Source organism: Stegodyphus dumicola, chromosome 3 (genome assembly GCF_044657685.1).
Source record: "Stegodyphus dumicola isolate Sdum_Otavi_A_Nest chromosome 3, ASM4465768v1".
In the NCBI taxonomy this organism is placed as follows: domain Eukaryota; kingdom Metazoa; phylum Arthropoda; class Arachnida; order Araneae; family Eresidae; genus Stegodyphus; species Stegodyphus dumicola.
Window position 1 is genome coordinate 139579822 of NC_140770.1, and position 19744 is coordinate 139599565.

Sequence of the window (19744 nt, forward strand, 5' to 3'; positions counted from 1 at the left end):
TCACATTGTTATTTTCTTCGCTTATGAAATATGTAATGAAAACCATATATACATAAAATAGAACTGGATGATCCACTCCGGAACTAATTCAAGGAATCGATTTACTTTACTGAGAGAATATATTCAGGTTTCAAAAAATAGTGTTGTAGCTGTTTTGCAGTTCACGGAGAGATTTTCTTGGAAGCGTGCCAGGAACAAAGATTTGTTATTTGTTCACTAACTGAGTGAGCGAACTAGCAACTCTTGCTGGAAGCTTGCCAGAAAATTCCATTTCCATAGGGGAGAAAAGAATGCTTATCCCCCCATATTAAAAGTTAGTTCAATTTTATCATTTACCAATTTTTTGAAAAATTCTTAACTTAGAATTTTATAGCTCGTTCTGTGTAGAAAGAAAGTTTTAGGGGGCCTCAAGATTACAACTGAAAGAAACAAATTATCGGAGTTAGCATTTGATTGATTCTTCCTATCCCACTCTTCGTTCGATTGCTTTCCCTCTTCGCTCCATCCTCTCTAACCGCTCTTGATTCAAGCCTCGTTTCGGATCTTTTTCATCAAGGTTATTATTAGTAAGTTGTGAGTCATAAAAAAGAACATATTCACTTCAATGAGAGAACGGTTCTGATCCGATCCCATAAAAGAGCAATTTTACCCATCTCTAAAAAACAATTGTGTATTTTAAATTCAATAAAAAGGATTATTTAAAATCTATAGCTGCTGAAGTTATCTAGTTTTAACAATATTCTTATATAAATTCAAAGATTTAGAATAAAACAACCATATTTACAAAATCTTAGTTTTACAAGATAAAGAAATATCTTAAAATATATCTCTTTCAGAAATGTGATACCTAATGAGGATTGATTATTCATACTCAGATAATAAGAAAATGTGCCATATAGTTTTAAACGCTTGGAAGAAAATTAATTACTAGACCATTTTTACTAATTTTCAACGAGCATGTTATAACGTCTTTTAAACACGGAACATAACAACAGTATTTATAAGAAAATGTTTTAGGAACCTCACATCGCATATTCATGTTGCATGACTAAGGCACATTCATATTCAATGCCTTTAGCAATATGAAAAATACACGCCAGGCATCAAGCGGATATTAATAATGAAGAAGACTTGTAGGAAATTGTGTATTTTTCGCTACTGTAGAGACATTAGGAAATTTTTTGAAAGCAGAAAAGATGAAAAATGAGCAATGCCGTCGCCGGGACTCTAACCCCGGACCTCTCGAATAAGCGTCGAGCGTGCTGACCACTACACCACGAAGGCGTGCTAGCTTTTGAAGTCATTCATTTGTAGATTTTTTTCCAAGGCTTTCGAACAAAGATATACTGAACTGACAAAGCCATAAGGGGAACAATATGTTTGTGGGGGAGGGGCAAATGCTTGAGGGAGTAAATAATTCTACAAATAGGGTGCATTGTATTCAACGCAGATTTGAAAAAGAATGCTGTTCTAGGGTTTCGAGAAAAATGGGTCATTATTTTGTCACTTCTGACCGGAATGAATTCGCGGTATTAGCAGTTAGATGGTTCTCTTTCTGTAGTCATTTGAAGTCGTGATTCTGAAGTGAACATCGAAGCCAAGGAAGGAACATGGAAAGAAAAGGAGGCCAAATGCGTCATGATAGTCTAGAAATAGTGTGTGCAAGTGGATAATAAAAGCATGCAATAAAATTAAATTAATATAATTCAAAAGTCATTAAAAATGTAGTATATCTAACAATCTCGATTGAACGGAAGATGATTATTTATTTATGAATCAGAGCAATAGAGACGGTGAAGATGAAACCGAATTCGATGATGAGCCTGAAGATATAACGTACCTGAAGAAAACGAATATGACGACATTTTCATGTTAGCCGATTTCATACGGTATGACAGTTTTTTAAATAAACAGCATTTAGGTACTTCTAGCAATCTCATTTTTGTATGCTCGTCTTTTCATCATTCTTAAATTTACCATTTTATATCCGGCTATAACGGGCACCCGTAACTTTCTATATTATCTTTTGTATTAAAAGTGCTCGTTATATGCCGGAATATGCAGTCAGGGGTCTGCTTTCGAATATAGTCAGGGGTCTGCTTTCGAATTCAAAACTTTTTAATATTTTTACTCGAGAAGCCATTTCTCGAATCGAATTTCAACTTCAGCTGTAATAATGCTTTTCGGTACTTTCCTTTCTACAGGTTCATTCGAGGGTGTTTCTGTGCTATGAAGGGAGCGTCTGTAATCAAGAAAGGGTGTTCGGGCAGACAATACAGGAAGCTCACGAAACTGAGAGGGAGAAAGGGGCGCTTGTCATGTTTGTTCTCTTTCAAACAGCCACCTGCACGCATTGCATGCCTTGATAAAGCTTGTAAATGTTTACGTGGAGGATGCTAATAAAGTTCCTTTCTTCACGCAGCCAGGTGGGGCAGGTAAATACGAAATTGGGTTCTTCGAAGTTGTTCCTGGCAGCTGCGTTTGCAATGGCAAGACGTATATTGCAGTAGCAGAACACTTTGGGAGAACTTTTATTTCTTGTAATTTATGAGAAAGATATATGAAAACTGAATTTCTGGTGAAGCTCGCATTGTAAATGATTTAGAAGCAACGGAGTTACGGTAAAAAATATTTGCCATTCGCAGGGAAAAACGTATGCGAAAAAGTAATGAATGTTTCCTGTTTATTTTATCATCGAATGGGATTCATGAAGCTTAAGCGAATTTGTTATGCGTTTGATTATTTAGATTATAATTAGTAATAGAACAAAAGGTTTTTCATGTTTATTAGTCCATTGTCTTATTACCGTTGTCTTTATCGTCACTTATAACTTTCGTCGGCTCCCACCAGGATGCAAATTAGTTAACGTATATAACAGTGGTCTTTAAACTGGGTTTCGTGAGTCAAACACCAGGGTTCCTTATCAAAATAAAAATTCGAAAAGAAAATTAAGAAACACTCCACGCTAGTTGACTAGAGTTTATTAATTAAAAGGTATAAAGATAAACTTAGTTACAGATTAGTTTTAAAAACTTAACATGTTATCATCATATGTAAATGAGAATGACTTGCAATGCTTTCCAAAACTAAACAGTTTTCTAATGGAAAATTAATTGAATTTAGACAACAGTGTTAACTGTTATATAACGGAGTACCTTTTCAATTGAAGAAAACTATAAAAAAAATATTTCCCAGAAGAAAACAATGGATGTCTAAATAAAAAATGTGTTCGTGTGCTATGATTTACCAGAAGGTTTGTCAATGAAGAAAGAAAACCGTTTATTGATACATCAACAGATTCGACGCTAATTTAAATTTCAGCAAGAGCAGCTTTAAAATTTCTCCTAGAAGTTTCTCACACAGCTATAATCATTTGAGTACCATTAGGAACTATATATTTAAGTGGAAACTTTTTTTCAACGTATCTGGCAAGAAAAACAAAATATAAAAATAAAATAAAATGAAATTTCAAAGCTTTCAGATTTTGCATTACGCCCAAAGGGCCGTTTTTTTAAAAGGTTTTCTGTGTTACCTTTATTTATTAAATATCATGTTCTTTGCACTTAAACCATAAAATTCAGTTCAACATCAATATCGCAAAATGATTTTAAAATGAACATATCTTTAGAATTTCCTATACACAGTCTCGCGCTCTGGAGGTAATTTTTTTTTTTTTTTTTTTTTTTTTTTTTTTTTTTTTTTTTTTTTTTATTGTAAAGTGTTGCTATTGCTCGCTCGAAATCGTTGAGTTTCTTAATCAAAAATTAGATAAAGTTTTACGAAATAAAAAATACATAATAAAACAAATTCTAAACTCCAAATTTGAGCTTCCACATGCCCATATTCAGGTAGTAACGTACGTTATTCAAAATTCGATGGCTCTAGGTACCGTTGTTTTACCACAATGGGAGAAACATACATTTATGCAGATTCTTCATTAATTAATTTGTTTAAATATAATACAAGGCTCTAATATTTGGTGGCAACAATTTGAAAAGTGAACCGTCATTTAATTTTTTCAACGCAAAATGCCAATAATAGCTCTTCTGGGCTAATGCACTTAGGGCTAATAACCTGAATTAGAATATGAAATGCAATTGCAAATAACATCAATAGAGTTAAAACTGTAAAGTCTGTGTAAACAAAAATGCAAGTAAACTCATGTCACTAAATATAATGCAAGGGTAAGTGAGATCTGGAATAGGAGTTAATGCTATTAATAAGTTACATTAATTTTATGTTAAATTTTTTTATAAAAAGTACAATACTTTTCTTTAATTGTTTTTACATAAATTACCTATAACATATTGATCGACTTTAAATATTATTTTAAGATATATTTTTCTAAGAGTGGGATGGGCGTTCCTAAAAAAAAAAGCCTTATAGCTTTAACGGTTTCGTCTGTCGACAAAGTTTGAAGAAGACTGTCATATAAAAAGAGATTTCATGAATTTAAGACAGCTTTTGGACAGCGACCGTTGACCGTCTCGTGACTATTTTGCACCCAAGTTCTAATTTTAACTGAATCGGCTTTAGTTCTTGCTAACTGAGTTTGTTCAAGTGATTAGAAGGCAACATTGCTTGAGTCAAAACTTAAAAGTAGGACTTTTTGGTAGCAATTTAAATATTTGATTCCTCAAGTTACCTTAACTTATGAGTTATGTTGATTCAGCAAGATTGTTCTATTGCTATATGAGCTGTCTATTGAAGAACTGAACAAAAACGTTATTTTAAACCTTTTTCTGAGTTCGATGTTATTTCACTGGAAGACTGAAACAGAATGATAAGTCACATGACTATCCACAATTGCCAGAATTTAGTGGTGTAGTAGTGAGTTTGCGTAATAAAACGTCTTCGAACAGATGGAACTATTTTGGAAACGAATTAAATGTTATTCAGATTTTGGACTCGAGCAAAAAGATACTGCTGTTTGTTTTTTTAAGCCCAAATAAGCATTAGCCCAGAAGGGCTGTTATCCTCAAAACGGCATTTTGCGTTGAATCACTTTTTATGAGTGTTTTTTAATAAATGTCTGAATCACGTTTCAAACTTTTGCCACCAAATATTATGCCTGTATTATATTTAAAGAAACTAAATAATGACGAATCTAAGTGAATGTATGTATGTTTCTCGCATTGTGAAAAACCAACGGTACGTAGCTTCATCAAATTTTGAATAACACAGTCCTCCACCCGAACATGGGAACCTAGAAGCCCGAACTTAGAATTTGTTTTGTTGTCTATTTCATGTTTTGTAAAACTTTAATGAATTTTGATTAGAAAAAAAAACTCAACAATTTTAAAGCGAGCAGTGGCAACACTGTAGGAAATACAACATTTTTATCTCCAGCGCGCTAGGCTGTCCATCGGAAATTATAGATATGCTGTTTTTAAATACGTTTAGCCCAATGTGGTGTTAGCCCAAATGCTCTCGAAATGTGTATATGTCTGTCAATGAAAAAAAGCCCTTTGGGCGTAATATAAAATATGAATGCTTTCAGATTTTATTTATTTATTTTTTTCCTTTGTTTTTAAATTATAAAAGGTGAGAAAGATAAAGGGAGGAAGAAACTTGCCCGATACCATATTGTTGGAGGTGACGCTGGCTATGATTTTTTTAGATGTTAAGAAAATTAGTTTTATTCATCCAAAAATTCTAGATCATAATAGTTCCCGAACTACCGAAAAATGACCATTTCTTTTTTTAAGAAAATGCTGTTTTGTGTATATTTATTTGCATGCACACTTTTCGTGCTGGTTTTTGGACGTGACAAAACTAATCTATTTTTTATTGTTCATATTTACTGTTTAGATAGAATCTTCTTTGTAGCAGTTTTATTATAAGTTTCCAGCTTTTAGTGTTAGCAGAGATCTCAACCGGTATCAGTGCCAACAACCTCTCGAAATTCCAAAACTTCTTTAAAAGCCAAAGAAACCAATGAATTCGTTATTGTTTCGGAAATATTTCTCAATATAATATATTTCCTCAGTGTGTCATAAATTTTGTTAAACTAGATTTCAACAACAGACAGAGAAAGAACATTTCTTTTTTCTTAAGTGCGGCAAGATTCTTGACGAATATATGGTAGGTTAAACGGAAACATCGGAAGATCTTTATCACATTAATCCTAGTTCACAGTCGTTTTGAAAAAGTTTTTTCTGGAGTTTTTCGACAGTGAAACTGTTTTCAGAAATATATCTTCTAGAAATTGGGTTGGTTAGAGAAAATTTTCAGCTGTTAACCTACAAAAACATCCAAGGGAAAAAAATCGCCTGTTAAAAGCAATTTTTTATTTTGAAGGTACTAGATAGCGCATAAACCACAATAGAATAAATGCACTCTTTAAAATTCACTATATTTATTTACCATAGCGACACTCTGGCGCTAGATTCATTTAATAGCGTTACATCTCATTCATTTTATAACTCAGAATGCGCAAAAATTATATCATCTGAAGAATTATCTAATCGTTGCCACATGTTTTATTCAAAATACTATAATGAATCTGAAACGATGTGTAAAAGAAATTAGAAAAATAATTTAAAAAAAAAAACAGTTGTTGTTGCAATGCTTAGTTTCTATAGATTGGCAGCAAATCCACTCTTCTGCTAAGTTTCAAATTTAAACAAATATGGCTGCTATGGTAAAAATTTAGACCTAGCCGCACTTAAACAACTTTTAAATTGTTCATAAGTCTACAAATATTGCATGAAGGTTAACTAAAGGCATAAAATCCGTAAGCGGAAGATAAGAACAACATTGAATCATTTTAAAAAGCAAAAAATGCACAGTTTACCAACATATAAGAATAAAAAAAAAAAAAAAACTGATGCTACGGAGCCGAGTAACAGATTATATATATAGTATATATATATTTTGGTATTACCCTTTTGGTGCTGCCGACAGCAACGAAAAAGGAAGTGCACATCTACATGTTATAGCAGTCCTATATACGAGGGTTGGAACTTTAATAGTGGCAACTATTTATTTACAAGGAATACAAAAGTGATTCATGTCACCATGTTTTACAGTCCTTCAATATAGTCGCCAGCATTGTGTACAACCCGTTTCCAACGATGTGGAAGTCGCAGAATACCTGTAGCAGCGCCTGTTTTGTTGATAGTTTGAATGGACCGGTCTACTGCCACATAAATCTCAGGAACAGTTTGGAAGCGAGGGCCACGAAGTGGTTCCTTCATCTTAGGAATTAAGTCATAGTCACAAGGGCTTAGATCTGGGGAGTATGGTGGATGGTAAAGCACTTCCCAGCCTCATCGCTTGAACAAATCAGTCACAGCTTGCGCTGCATGCGGCCGAGCATTGTCATGCAAAATGAGAGGAACGTTCTGCAGAAAGTGTTGCCGTTTTTTCTCAAAGCTGGTCGGAGATTGTGCTGCAAAAATGAGCAGTAATACTGCGCAGTGACGGTCTGCTGTGGGGGAACGGTATGCGTTAAGATGACACCATCACAGTCGTACACGAGAATCACCATAACTTTCACATTGCTGGGGTTCTGACGAAATTTCGAACGTCGTGGTGACCCGTGATGACGCCATTCGTTTGATTGGCGTTTCAGTTCTGGCTGGTACGATCGGGCCCAAGTCACATCCAGCGTAATGATACGGTGTAAAAAAGCATCTCTTTCGCGCTCATAGCGCTCCAGGTGGGTTCAGGCAGCATCGTATCGTAGCCATGTCTGCATTTCCGTCAGTTGATGTGGAACCCATCGTGAAGCAATTTTTCTCATGGACAGGCAAAACCTTCAGAATGTGCAGCACAGTCGTATACGCTAATCCTGTTTGTCCGGCCAGCTGACGAATCGTTTGGCGGTGATCACTGTCCATTAGTGCGGCAACTGCTCGCACGTCTGCATCGCTGACACTCCGACGACCTGGCCGCAGCATGTCTGCCACGTTTTGGCGTCCTTCATTGAATGCTTTCACCCATCTTGCTACGGTTCTGTAAGGCAATGCAGATTCCCCGCAAGCCTCTTGAAGCCCTTGATGACACTGTCGTGCTGTACGACCTCTGGCACATTCAATTTTTATCCAACATCGTTCTTCTTGTTTTGAAAACATCCTGACAACACTTACTTTAGACCGCGATCTAATACAAGGATTCGTTCTTCGCGTCACTCCGCATGCGCGTGACGTAGGCAGGACGAGTCTTTTTGCTGAGAGATAAGGTAGGTATGTAGTTCACGTGTGGTATACGCGATATTCTTTGGTTTAGTTGCGTAGCGTTTTTTCAGCTGTGTTGCTATTATTAAAGTTCCAACCCTCGTACAAAATTTCAATGTTCTGAGGCTACTCGTTTTTGAGTTATGCGAGACACATACGCACGTACATACGTACATACATACATACAGACGAAATCAACAAAAATCTCTTCTGAATCCATTTTAAATCAGTTTATAATTTTTTTAGTGAAAAAAAAAAAAAAGAGTTCTTTATTCTCTCCATACGTGCAGATGTCATGCAAAAACATCGCTAAATTGCCTTCGATAGCGGTCAAAATCGGTATTTTCGTTGAAATATGGTACCTGGAATTTTTTGTGTTTACAATCCTTTACTTCGTACAAGAAAATAATGAGACTGTTCCAGTATTATTTAACCGCAACCGATACTATCAGCTTTAGTATAGTAAATATTCAGCATTTCTATGAAGGCCAAATATGAGAGACTTAATATCTTCATCTAACAAAAGATTAATACGAAAGAGCTGTATATACACCCTGTAAAAAAAATCCTCTTCTAATATTTATTTTCGCAACCATTCATCAAAATAGGCATATACAGAAGCTGTTCGCATAGTTTTAGACGATTTTGCTTTGCTATAAAAAAAAAGTCTGCTTGCAATGTTTTTCAATTGCAACTATATTTTTTAATGTATAAATTATTGTCTGCCAATTCACATTTTGTTTTCATGCAAAATAGCGCTTTTAAAGAAGCAGTGGATGGAAGGCTATGTTTATGCTCTTTCCAAAAAAATAATCGTATCTAGTTATTAAAAAAAAAAGCTGTGAAAAACGTGGTTTTTAGATATCTAAAGCTAAGACAGGTAATATTGTCAACAAGAAAGGCAAAGAAGTCAATGTTTTGGCTTCAAGTGGAAAATTTGTTCCAAATACCTACCCAAGAAAGAAACAGAATGCTTCGAAAGTTGCAAAAGTAAGATCTGTTGTGTTAAAGGAAAATCCGAAAATTCAAACGATGGTTTCAAAATCATTAAAATGTTCAACGTCAACTGTAAACAAAATGATAAATGCTGATTAGATTTTTAAAAAAGCGAACAAACATAATGAGCATCATTTTTTTTCCACGATATATCTCCCAACGTAGAAAGTGATGCAGAATTCTTTATAAGAAACATTCATCCGGAGAAAAATAGAAATAAATATTGTCAATAAATGAATCTTGGTGTATTTAAATGACTGCAATAACAAGAAAACCCAAAGATTTTAGATGAAATATTTCTCGAAACACAATGAAAATCGTCTAAAAATGTGCGAACAGTCTCTGTATTTGGATTGGCAAGCCATGGTTAGAACAATCAGTCAAAGGTTTCTTATAGACTTTTGAATTCCTCAATATTATCACAGTTAAAGTGTGTTGGAATGCATTTTGTAGCTAACCATCATATTTGGGTAAAAATTACCAGAATCTGAAATGTGAAGTGGTGTGGTGGTGTATTTAATTATGGCAAAGCACACGAGGGCTATCTGCCTAAAGGGAGGGATGCCTTTCGTGGAGGACTTTCTAAGGGAAACTGGCTCGTATACACGTTACACATGGGGAAAACCACGAAAACGCCCATGCAGCCAGCCCGTTCGCGGGATTCGAACCTCAGACCGAACTACCAGTGTTCAGCGTCTTTACCGCTCGGCCGCTGGTGGGCCATTGAAATGTGAAGATTAGCATATCATTGTATCTGAGAAAGAAGGACATTTCTAGCTTGCGTCATCGCAGCCACATAATATAGAAGGTGGTAAGATGGTAACACATTCCATTCCATTTTCTTAATAAAAGAAATACTGAAAGCCTCTCGAACCGTATTATAAATTAACCAAAGCTGAAAGATAATGTATTTCGGTATTTTGAGGATGTTATCATCAACACTCGACCTCCTGATCAGGAAATAATATCTGATTTTAGCATGAAAATAAAGTACAGTAACACAATAATTTTCACTTAGAGTTTTTTTTTTTTTTTTTTTTTTTTTTTTTTTTTGAAAATCTAAACTATAGATTTCTGAACGGAAACAGTTGAAAAGACAGCTATTTGTTGAATGGCCTACCACACATAAAAAATTTTGTTTCGGTAAGCCAAACTGTTAACAAATAGTACACAAGCATATAGAAATTGGCATTAAAAATCTGTTTCTGTAAACATTTGCGTCTTAAGAATTGTTTGCGGGTGTGAGCACCAAACAAAATAAGTTAGTGATCTCATCCAAAAAGCGCTCCGAGGAGGGATGTGCGTGGGGTTTTTGATGAAGGATTGGGCAAGCTTCCCAATATTCTTAATAGGCCATTTATATGCTTAAATAAACGATAAACTTTCTCTTCCGGATCTATTTAGAAAAAGTCGTGGAAACACCGAATTGATTAATTTAGACATTAGCGCCAATGAGCCCTTGGAATGCGTAATTGGGACATCGGGACACAAAGTCATTTTCATTGAAGACGACCACACGCAGATGCAAAATTTTGAGAGTTGTTTTACCACGCTCGTACAATTGCAACTTGTATTGCAAGTTCTAATCTCAATTCTTCAGAGAGATTATAACTTGCAATACGGATACCAAAGGGTCAAGAAAGGGTTATAAAATCACCTTATTTAGAAGAAACGTATGCAATAAGGAATATGGTTTTTGTACCCATCGATACAAAATTGTGTTAAAATAAATGTGCTACAGAAAACAGAGTTATTTCAATGCCGATGGCTTCATAAAATTCCACAATCCCGTCTGATGATATTTTTAATCACATAAATTTCTTCATACAAACTAATAAGTTTTACATGCCTTGCTTCTCATTAGGGTCTATGTCATGGATGGGCAAACGTTTTCGGTCGCGGGCCAAAAATAGAAAAAAAAAAAAAAGTCGTTTGGCGGCCAACATAAATTTTTCAAAATTTTTAAAAACAATAGACAAGTATTAATTATAGTTTAAATAATTGAATGAGATGAATGAAATTGCGATTTCATTTTCAAAAATTCTTTATATTGAGGTTCGAAGTGAGATGTACTCATTCTAAGAAACAAGGCTAAATGCTCATCTATCATTCTACTTCTGAAATAATTCTTTCTGAAGTTCATAGTTGAAAACATTTGTTCACATATATAAGATGAAGCAAACAAAGCACTGATTTTCTGGGCGTGAGGTATTCAATTTGGAAAATTTACTTTCGATAATGATTTGTAAAACTCTAACTTATTAACTATGGCATATTTAGAAACAACTGCTTGAGATGATTGTTACGAGATTGATGCTCGTAGATTGCAAGTCAATTAATTCAAGCTGCAAATCTGACCTCACTGTTTCACAATTTACGTTGAAAGGCATGGTAAAAATATCCAATTCTGTTTGAATGGCACTGAAATCTGCGTTCGAGCTCAAAATGCAGTTTTTTCAAGCCATCTTCATAATTCTTAAGCTTCTCTTCATTTACTGAGGGTACTGAATTTAACTTCGGGAAATGAGACAAGTCGTTCTTAGTTAGCTGCCCACCAAATAGATTAAGTTTTAGTTTAAAAGCTTTGAAATGGGCTCAGATATCGTCGATAAATTGATCTTGGCATTCAAGTTGCCCATATGACAAAGAAGATCTGTGAAAAATGCAAAGTCCGAAAGCCATTCTGTATCTTCTAACATTTTGCACTCCGCAGAACACTGTTTCACATGGAAGAACGACACAATGTCGTCTTTCAACTCGCTCAAGAACACATCCTGCACTAAGCCACCTTACTTTCGCGTAATACAGAGTATTGAGATTGCACGGACTGAAGAAAATCTCGAAATTGCCTGTGAGTAAGCCCATGAGATCGAAAAGTAGTATTTACAAGCTTCACGACTGCATCAAGCTCGGGTTTCATATTCAATGCAAATTTACACAGAGCACCTTGACACAATGTAAAAACAACTTTGTTCCCGGTATAGTTTTGATTAAAGAATCCAAGAAATCCAGATTTTTTTTTCCTGTCATATTTGGTTCTCCGTCGGTCGCAATATTACATACATTTGTTATAGGCACTTTCAAAGTTAAAAACTCTTCCTGAAATTCACGAAAAATTCACTTTACCGATTGAAAGCTGTCTGTGCTTGTTATTTCTGTCGATTTATATGTTTTGTAGAACAAAAACAAAGCAAGTAAAAAGAACATCAGTTCCTTTGGGGAAAAAAAAAAAAAAAAAAAAAAAAAAGAAAATAATATTTAGACAAAGTATAAAATGAGTTGGATATACGAGGGCAATCCCAAAAAAAAAAAGGTCTCCTATTTTTTGGGGACGTAGAGTAAGTTTTGATACGGTTGTTGGCAACACTGTTGTGAGTGGTGCCTTCTCCGCTACCACATAAGCACGCAGGCGGTTCGCTCGGACAAAGAATCTCTAAGGAGGACAAAGAATCCTTAGAGATTCTTTGGCTCGGATGCTCAGTCTTGGCTTGGCAGCCATTCGAAATGGAGCTCCCGATAAACGTTACCGCCAAGGGCGAAGTGCGCGCAGTTATTCGATTTTGAACGCAAAAGGCGTTAAACCGGTTGAAATTCACCGCCTATTGACGGAAGTGTATGGACAGTCGTGCATGGATGTCAAAAGCGTTCGCAAGTGGTGTAGAGAGTTTACAGCCGGTCGTACTGAAATTCGTGACGAAGAAAGGAGCGGGAGACTGTCAATTGCCGACGAGACAATCGCGAAAGTTGAGGATTCCTCAACTTTCGCGATTGTTGAGTTCGTATTCTTTGAGTTTCGCGATTGTTGAGTTCGTAAAATGCGTAAAGATCAGAGGATCATCTGGATGCTCCTGAAGCTCCTCAACACTTCCTGAAGGGCATGGCGGCAAGCTGGTATGACATGGGCATTGTAAAACTGCCACAGCGCCTTCAAAAATGCATCGACCGAAATGGCGATTATGTTGAAAAATAAAGCATTCTTCGATCTTTAAAGTGATGTAGCAATTATAGAAAATAAACGGTTCTTTGTATATCTAAAAATATAGGAGACCTTTTTTTGGGGATTGCCCTCGTATAATACACATAAATATATATTTCTTTAATTTGCCTTGCGGCGGGCCGTAGTTTGCCCACCTCTGGTCTATGTTCTCCAAAATTTGTGATGCTTTTTTTTATTGGACAGAGGTCATCTATCAAGCTTGCAAGTGTCATGTACTTTTTCTAGGTCTGAGGTATCGGTATTTTCCGCAGCGATTCGTTCACTCGGCGCGTATTCGAAAGGTCCAGGATCGAGTCCCAGACAGGTCACTGCACATTTCTCGCGTCTCTAGCATCAAAATCGCCTAATGACTCTACCATATAAGTACTTTCGTGTTAAAACGGCTACTGCATAAGGTTTGGGCGACATCTAATATCTGCAGTTTACAGACTGGAAAAGCCAATTTGGGATATTAAGCGTTGTGGCCACTTTAATAAGGTCCTTAAATATTATGCATCTTAACGGGCCAAGAGATTTCTTCTCTTAAAGATCATTTATCGTAAATTTTGACAAACGTATACCGCAAAATATAAAGACATTGGAAAATTTCCAAAATTAAAAAAAGTAACTTAGAATTGCCTGTGCTTATTACTTTGGTACTAAAATTATTACAACTTTGTTAATCTATTGGTTAGGATGCTATGTACATTTAGTACGTAATTATTGTACAAAATTCCACTGTATTAGTTATTCATTCATACCGTAAAATTTACATTATAAAAGCAAGAAATGGCATTGAAAGGTCACTTGCAAACATGCGATACAAGTGAAGGAAATATGCAAGCACAGTTCAACGTTCTAAATAAACATCTGAAACATAAAATGAATGCTTGAGGACACTAATAGCCTACCTGGTATCACAACAACTAGTCGCTTAGAAATTCAAAATCTTTACGTACGTAGCGAAACGTTAATCGGATTGATTTTCCTGAAGAAGCGTACTACACGTAGCGGAAAGACAAACGTATTGGTTTTGATGAAGACATCACAGAAAAAATTTCATTAAAAGACGAAAACGATGTCCATAGCATTTTTAAAAAATTGCTAGCAGATATATTGCAATAGTACGCAAACGCATGCGCCGCTTATTTAGTCAGAAGGAGGAAATGAATAAAATTTTGTTATGTTTAAAACAAACTTTTTCTCTTTTCATAAAGGATATCTTCCATTTTAAATGCAAATTTAATAAATTTTCATTACGTATTATTTCATGGGTAATTTACTGAAATAAAACAATGAGCTTATAAGGTATTTCTCCGGCCTTCTTAGCATGCTTATGTGGTGTAATGGTCAGCACGCTCGGCGCGTATTCGAGAGGTCCGTGGTTCGAGTCCCGGCGAGGCCATTGCTCATTTTTATCTCTCTTGCTTCGAAATAACTTAATGTCTCTACAAGCGTAAAACGAATATTTTAGAAATAATTTTTTAAAATTATCTGGAGGAATTTTTTAGATGTGGAGCCAATCATCCATAGACAGAAAGTCTTTCCCCCCCCTCACGTTAGGAATCCATATATCATCTAAAAACAGAATTATGAGCACTTCTAAAATAATGCGATTAATGTAATGAAATAAAGCTGGCTTTTATGTAATCCAATTAGCCATCTAAAGAACCTTTGAAATTCTGAAAACACATTTTATTGCATAAATTTTGCAACAAGTTGTACTTACTTCATTTCTGGAACTCAAATTTTCGTCCCGTTTAACAGCATTTAAATCAAGTTGATTTTTATTTAATTGAAGATGAATTAATAATTAGATTCTTTTTCCTGTTATCCAACTTATCTGAGGCACACAATACTCTGCCCTCAATATCAGTTACATTTATTTTTTTTAAATAAATAAAAAATTAACAACTCAGTTACAAAAGTAGTGTGTAATTGTCTATATGTAAAAAGCTCTATGATCCTTTCTCGAAAGACCAGAATACAGATTAATTTTTAGGATCGGTTTAATAATATTCATTATTTCGCAAATATATCTTAAATTAATAGCATCTAACAATCCTAAGCATCTGCCTAAGCCATTGGTTTTGATGGTTAATACATCATGAAAATAAAAATACATTTTTATGTAACAGTTCAGTTGCCTCATATAAACAACCATTTTTACTTCTTTGTACGAAGTAAAAAGGAAGTATTGTAATCGCGAAAAATTTCGGGTATTATATTTCAACGAAAATATCCATTTTGACCGCTATCGAAGGCAATTTAACTGCATTCGATAGCGGTCAAAATGGATATTTTTTGCGTAACATCTGTACGTAAGGATTCTTTGCGTGACATCTGTACGTAAGGACAGAATAAAGGACTCTCTTTCCCCTAAAAAATTATAAAACTGATTTAAAATTAATCCTAAAGAGTTTTTTTTTCGTGGCGTCTGTACTTATGTATGTATGTATGTATCTCGCATAACTCAAACACGAGTAGCCTCAGAACGTTGCAATTTTGTATAAAGGACTGATATAACATGTAGATGTGCATCTCCTATTTTGGTTGCAATCGGCCGCAGAAAAGTATATAAATACAATCCACTCTGTTACTCAGCTCAGGGACCTCAGTTTCTTTATTCTTATATGTTTGTAAATTGTGCATTTTTTGCTTTAAAAATGATTGAATTGTGTTGTTCTTTTTTTTTCGGTTAAGGTGTTTATGCCTTTAGTTAACCTGAATGCAATAATTATGGAATTATGAACAATTTAAAAGTTTTTTAAGTGCAGCTAAGCCTAATTTTTTATTACCATGGCAGCCATGTTTGTTTACATTTGAAACTTAGCAGAATAGCGGATTTGTTGCCAATCTAGAGAAACTAAGCTTCGCAATAACAAAGTAATGTCTTCTTTTATTATTCGAATTAAATTATGCTTAAATATTTCTGGAATTATCATTTAAGTTATTATATATTCAGTTATTATACATGAATATCATTTAAGTTATCATTTAAGATATATTGATTTTGATATATGGGTTGTATATCATTTAAGTTATTATACATGCTTAAGTATTTCTGGAATTATCATTTAAGTTATCATTTAAGTTATTAGCTTGTTTCTACGTAGAAACTAATTTTAAATGTAAAAAATTGTTTTCTAATTGTTTTAACTGTACTTGGTGTTTTATGTTTTTCTATATCTTTCAATTTTTAATGAAAATATTTTGAATTTTTATGTATTTTTGCCTTGCCGCGAAGAACTGAATTAATTAGTAGCGCATGCGCATTAGGTAAGCGGCGCTGAATCGTCTGCGAAAAACTGTTTCTTTTTTTATTTGTTTAATTTCTTTTATGCATCGTTTTAGATTTATTATAGTATTTGAATAGAACATGTGGTAATTCTTCAGATGATATAATTTTTGTGCACTCTGATGAAAGAGATGTATCGCTGTTAATAAACCTAGCTTCGAAGTTTCGCTATTGCAAATAAATGTAGGGAACTTTAAATAGTGCATTTATTCTATTGTGGTTTATGCTCTATCGACGAAGTAGACTTTCAAAATTCGTTAACTGTTAATTCAATATGTTAAAATGAAATGCATGAAAATTGCGTATAATTTAATATTCCGTACAAGGAAGTCATGTGGTGTACACATCAGATTTTTATCATTTGAAATACAATGCACTCTCGATTATCCGAGCTAATGCCAGGAAATCAGGTCACGGATAATTGTAAAACACGGATAATCCAAACTATACATTTTCATGCATACTGTATGTGTTTATTTTTTTTAAAATCAGTATTTTAATTTTATTTTCGAGAATGATTAAATATTTGTCGAAATTTACTGCAGATTTTTCGAAATCCTGCTTTATTATTGCATTCAAGCCCCCTTTGATCGACGAAATGCAACAGAGTTTTTACAGAAATCATTGCTGTCTGTAATTGGCAATATCTTCTTCACTAGAGTTTTGATGTTATTCTGTGGGTTTTCTGTTCTTGCGACATTTTAGACGATACCCGCATCATTCGCGGACAAAAAACCTGGCTCAGTCGAACCATTCCTCGATGATTTCCTCACAGACATTTTCGAAGAATTTTTTTGTTTTCAATTTTTTGAAATACTACTTTAATTATTACCTCGACTTCTTTACAATTATATAAATCTCTGACATCTATATTAGAAAGAATCTTTCTCCATGATCAAATCAATGTTATCGAGTTTAATTTCTACTACTCTTGTGCATAACGTTGAGTGCGTGCGTAGGTACTGTCACGCACGGATAAACCACAAACCGGATAATCCGCATCCGGATAATCGAGAGTACATTGTAATTTTGTAAGGTAAAGTTAACATCAGATGTGATTACATATTTAAAATATCACTGAGCTTTTTTTGGTTTGGTTTAGTTGATCATGGCAAAGCATAAAAGGAAGGGAGGCCTTCGTGAAGGACTTTCTAAGGGAAATTGGCTCATATATACACGTTACACATAGGAAAAATCATGAAAACGTCCATGCAGACAGCACGGTATCCTGGAATCGAACGCAAGTCGGAACTACCAGTGCTCAGCGATTTTACCGCTCGGCCGCTGGTGGGAAAAATATTAGTATTGATATTGAAACATGGATGTTACAGGATCTTTACACTAAGTATTATTGGCCTTTTTTCATGCAGAAACATTTATTAACATATATTTAAAAAAATTCTTGGAATCACTGCTCATTAAGCAACATAGCAGAATTATATAAACATATTAATTAAATGTTTTTTTTTTTTTTTTTTTTCAAATGGCTTACGATGTCTTGTTAAGATTTAAGATTTTCTAAATCCTTAATTTTACTACGAATCGTCAGCCTTCTTGTTATAATTTTCTGATATGTGACGAACAGTCGCCCCCTCCCACCGTTAGCTAGAATTTGATCAATTACAAGGAAAACACCAAAATCAACCCAAAGATGTTTATTTACACAAATTGCTCGCAAAGATACAGAAACTACCGTCTAGGTTCTTGAAAGATCCATTGTAGCCTTATGGTTTGAGAACTCAAAGCAAATAAAAGTAATTTGGAAGTCAAAATAGCAAAAGCAAAAAAGAACTGAAAGGGATGATTGTTATAAATAACATTTCCTTTCAGCTTTCTTAAGAATTTAAATAGGCATAAGCGGCACGGTGACTTTTTAAGCTAAGCCCACCATTTAATGGCTTTCAACAAACACATAAACAACAGATATCTCCAGTAGTGGAACATATTTCACTACCAGGTAGATTCTGTCTTGAATCTTTTACCAGGACGCCGGCTGCTTCTTAAGCGTACCACAAATTGCATTTTCTAGATATAATCGAGTGGAAACGGGAAGCACAGCAGAGAAAAACTAAAATTATATCTGATTAGGTACACTTGTGGGGTTCCATTATTTTAACTAAAAGTTACTTTAATTTATTATCCTTTTCTTATTTCGTCGCCAGTAAGTAAATCAGATAAGGTGAACGAAAGGGCATTTAAACTGAAATAGCGAAAAGTTTAGTCAAAGCGTGGTTCCGCTATTGAGATTGCACGTTGTTGTTAATTCTACCAGTTGTTAAACTTTGAATCTTGCCTTCCAGTCTTGCCGCCGAAATTATTATCTCGCCGATGCAAGTTTCTGAATCAACCTGCTAGATTTAATCGAACTGTGTAGTCTTGCACTACTATTTAGTTTTGAATCTAGTTGTTTCATTATCTTTTAAGTTCCTCACAACAAGCAGTTGCTGAGTGTCTAAGCACTTATGTCCGTGCCGTCTGTAAACTATTATGTTCAATAAATGGGTCTTTTTACACCTTTGCCCTGTTGTTGTATTCATCTCCAAGTCTTTGCACGAAGTCGCAGCTTAATAGATTTTTAAGTAGATTTAGTTACAGTGAATGTTAGCAAAGAAGACTAGATCCTACACACTAAAATGTTGCATAATATCGGATGTTGCCACCTAATCCGTGATTGTATTCTTTTAAATGTATTTCAGAAACATTTATGCAGATTTTCTTTTACTATACAGAATTTTATAGAACATTTCTGTCTTATTCAGAGCAGTTTTTATAATCATCGTCAGATATCTCAGGAGGAAACTTCCAATATAAGCAATACAAATACTTTGACATTTCGCGATTGGTGAAAAGCCGGTTGAAGTGCTACATTCTCGAGTCTGGAGGCATTACGTCGGCATTTTCATACAATGTGAGCTATTGCGATATCTTAATTTCAGAGCCTAAGTTGACATTCACGGTGCTGAAAATTAATAGTTCTCTAACGCACGCCTGCAGCGGATGCGTCGACATCGTGAGATCAATCATTAGATGACGTTCCGTCTCCACCCTCGGCGATAAGAATCTTTTTTTTTTCCCCCCCCCTTTGCAAGATACCATAAAGAATTTATGTTGGAGTTTCTCAAGAGCAATATAAGCTTCGGTTGCACCTATGTTCAGAAGAAACTGTTTCGGTTTAAATGTATACATTTACTGAAGAAAATATTTCCTGTTTTGCCGTGAATAGTTGCGGAATAAATTTGGTAATCGATCAAGTAAATACAAGTTTTTTCACATATACAATATGTCGGAAAAAGG

The 19744-nt window shown here is 34.7% G+C and overlaps 1 protein-coding gene and 1 non-coding gene across 7 annotated transcripts in view; both read right to left on the reverse strand.

Annotated features, from left to right (window-relative positions):
• LOC118192818 (uncharacterized) overlaps window positions 1-19744 on the reverse strand; it is a 560683-nt gene that overhangs the window by 412456 nt on the left and 128483 nt on the right. The window lies entirely within an intron of this gene.
• Window positions 1212-1284, reverse strand: TRNAK-CUU (transfer RNA lysine (anticodon CUU)). Its single transcript has one exon. It is a non-coding gene; the product is annotated as a tRNA-Lys (tRNA).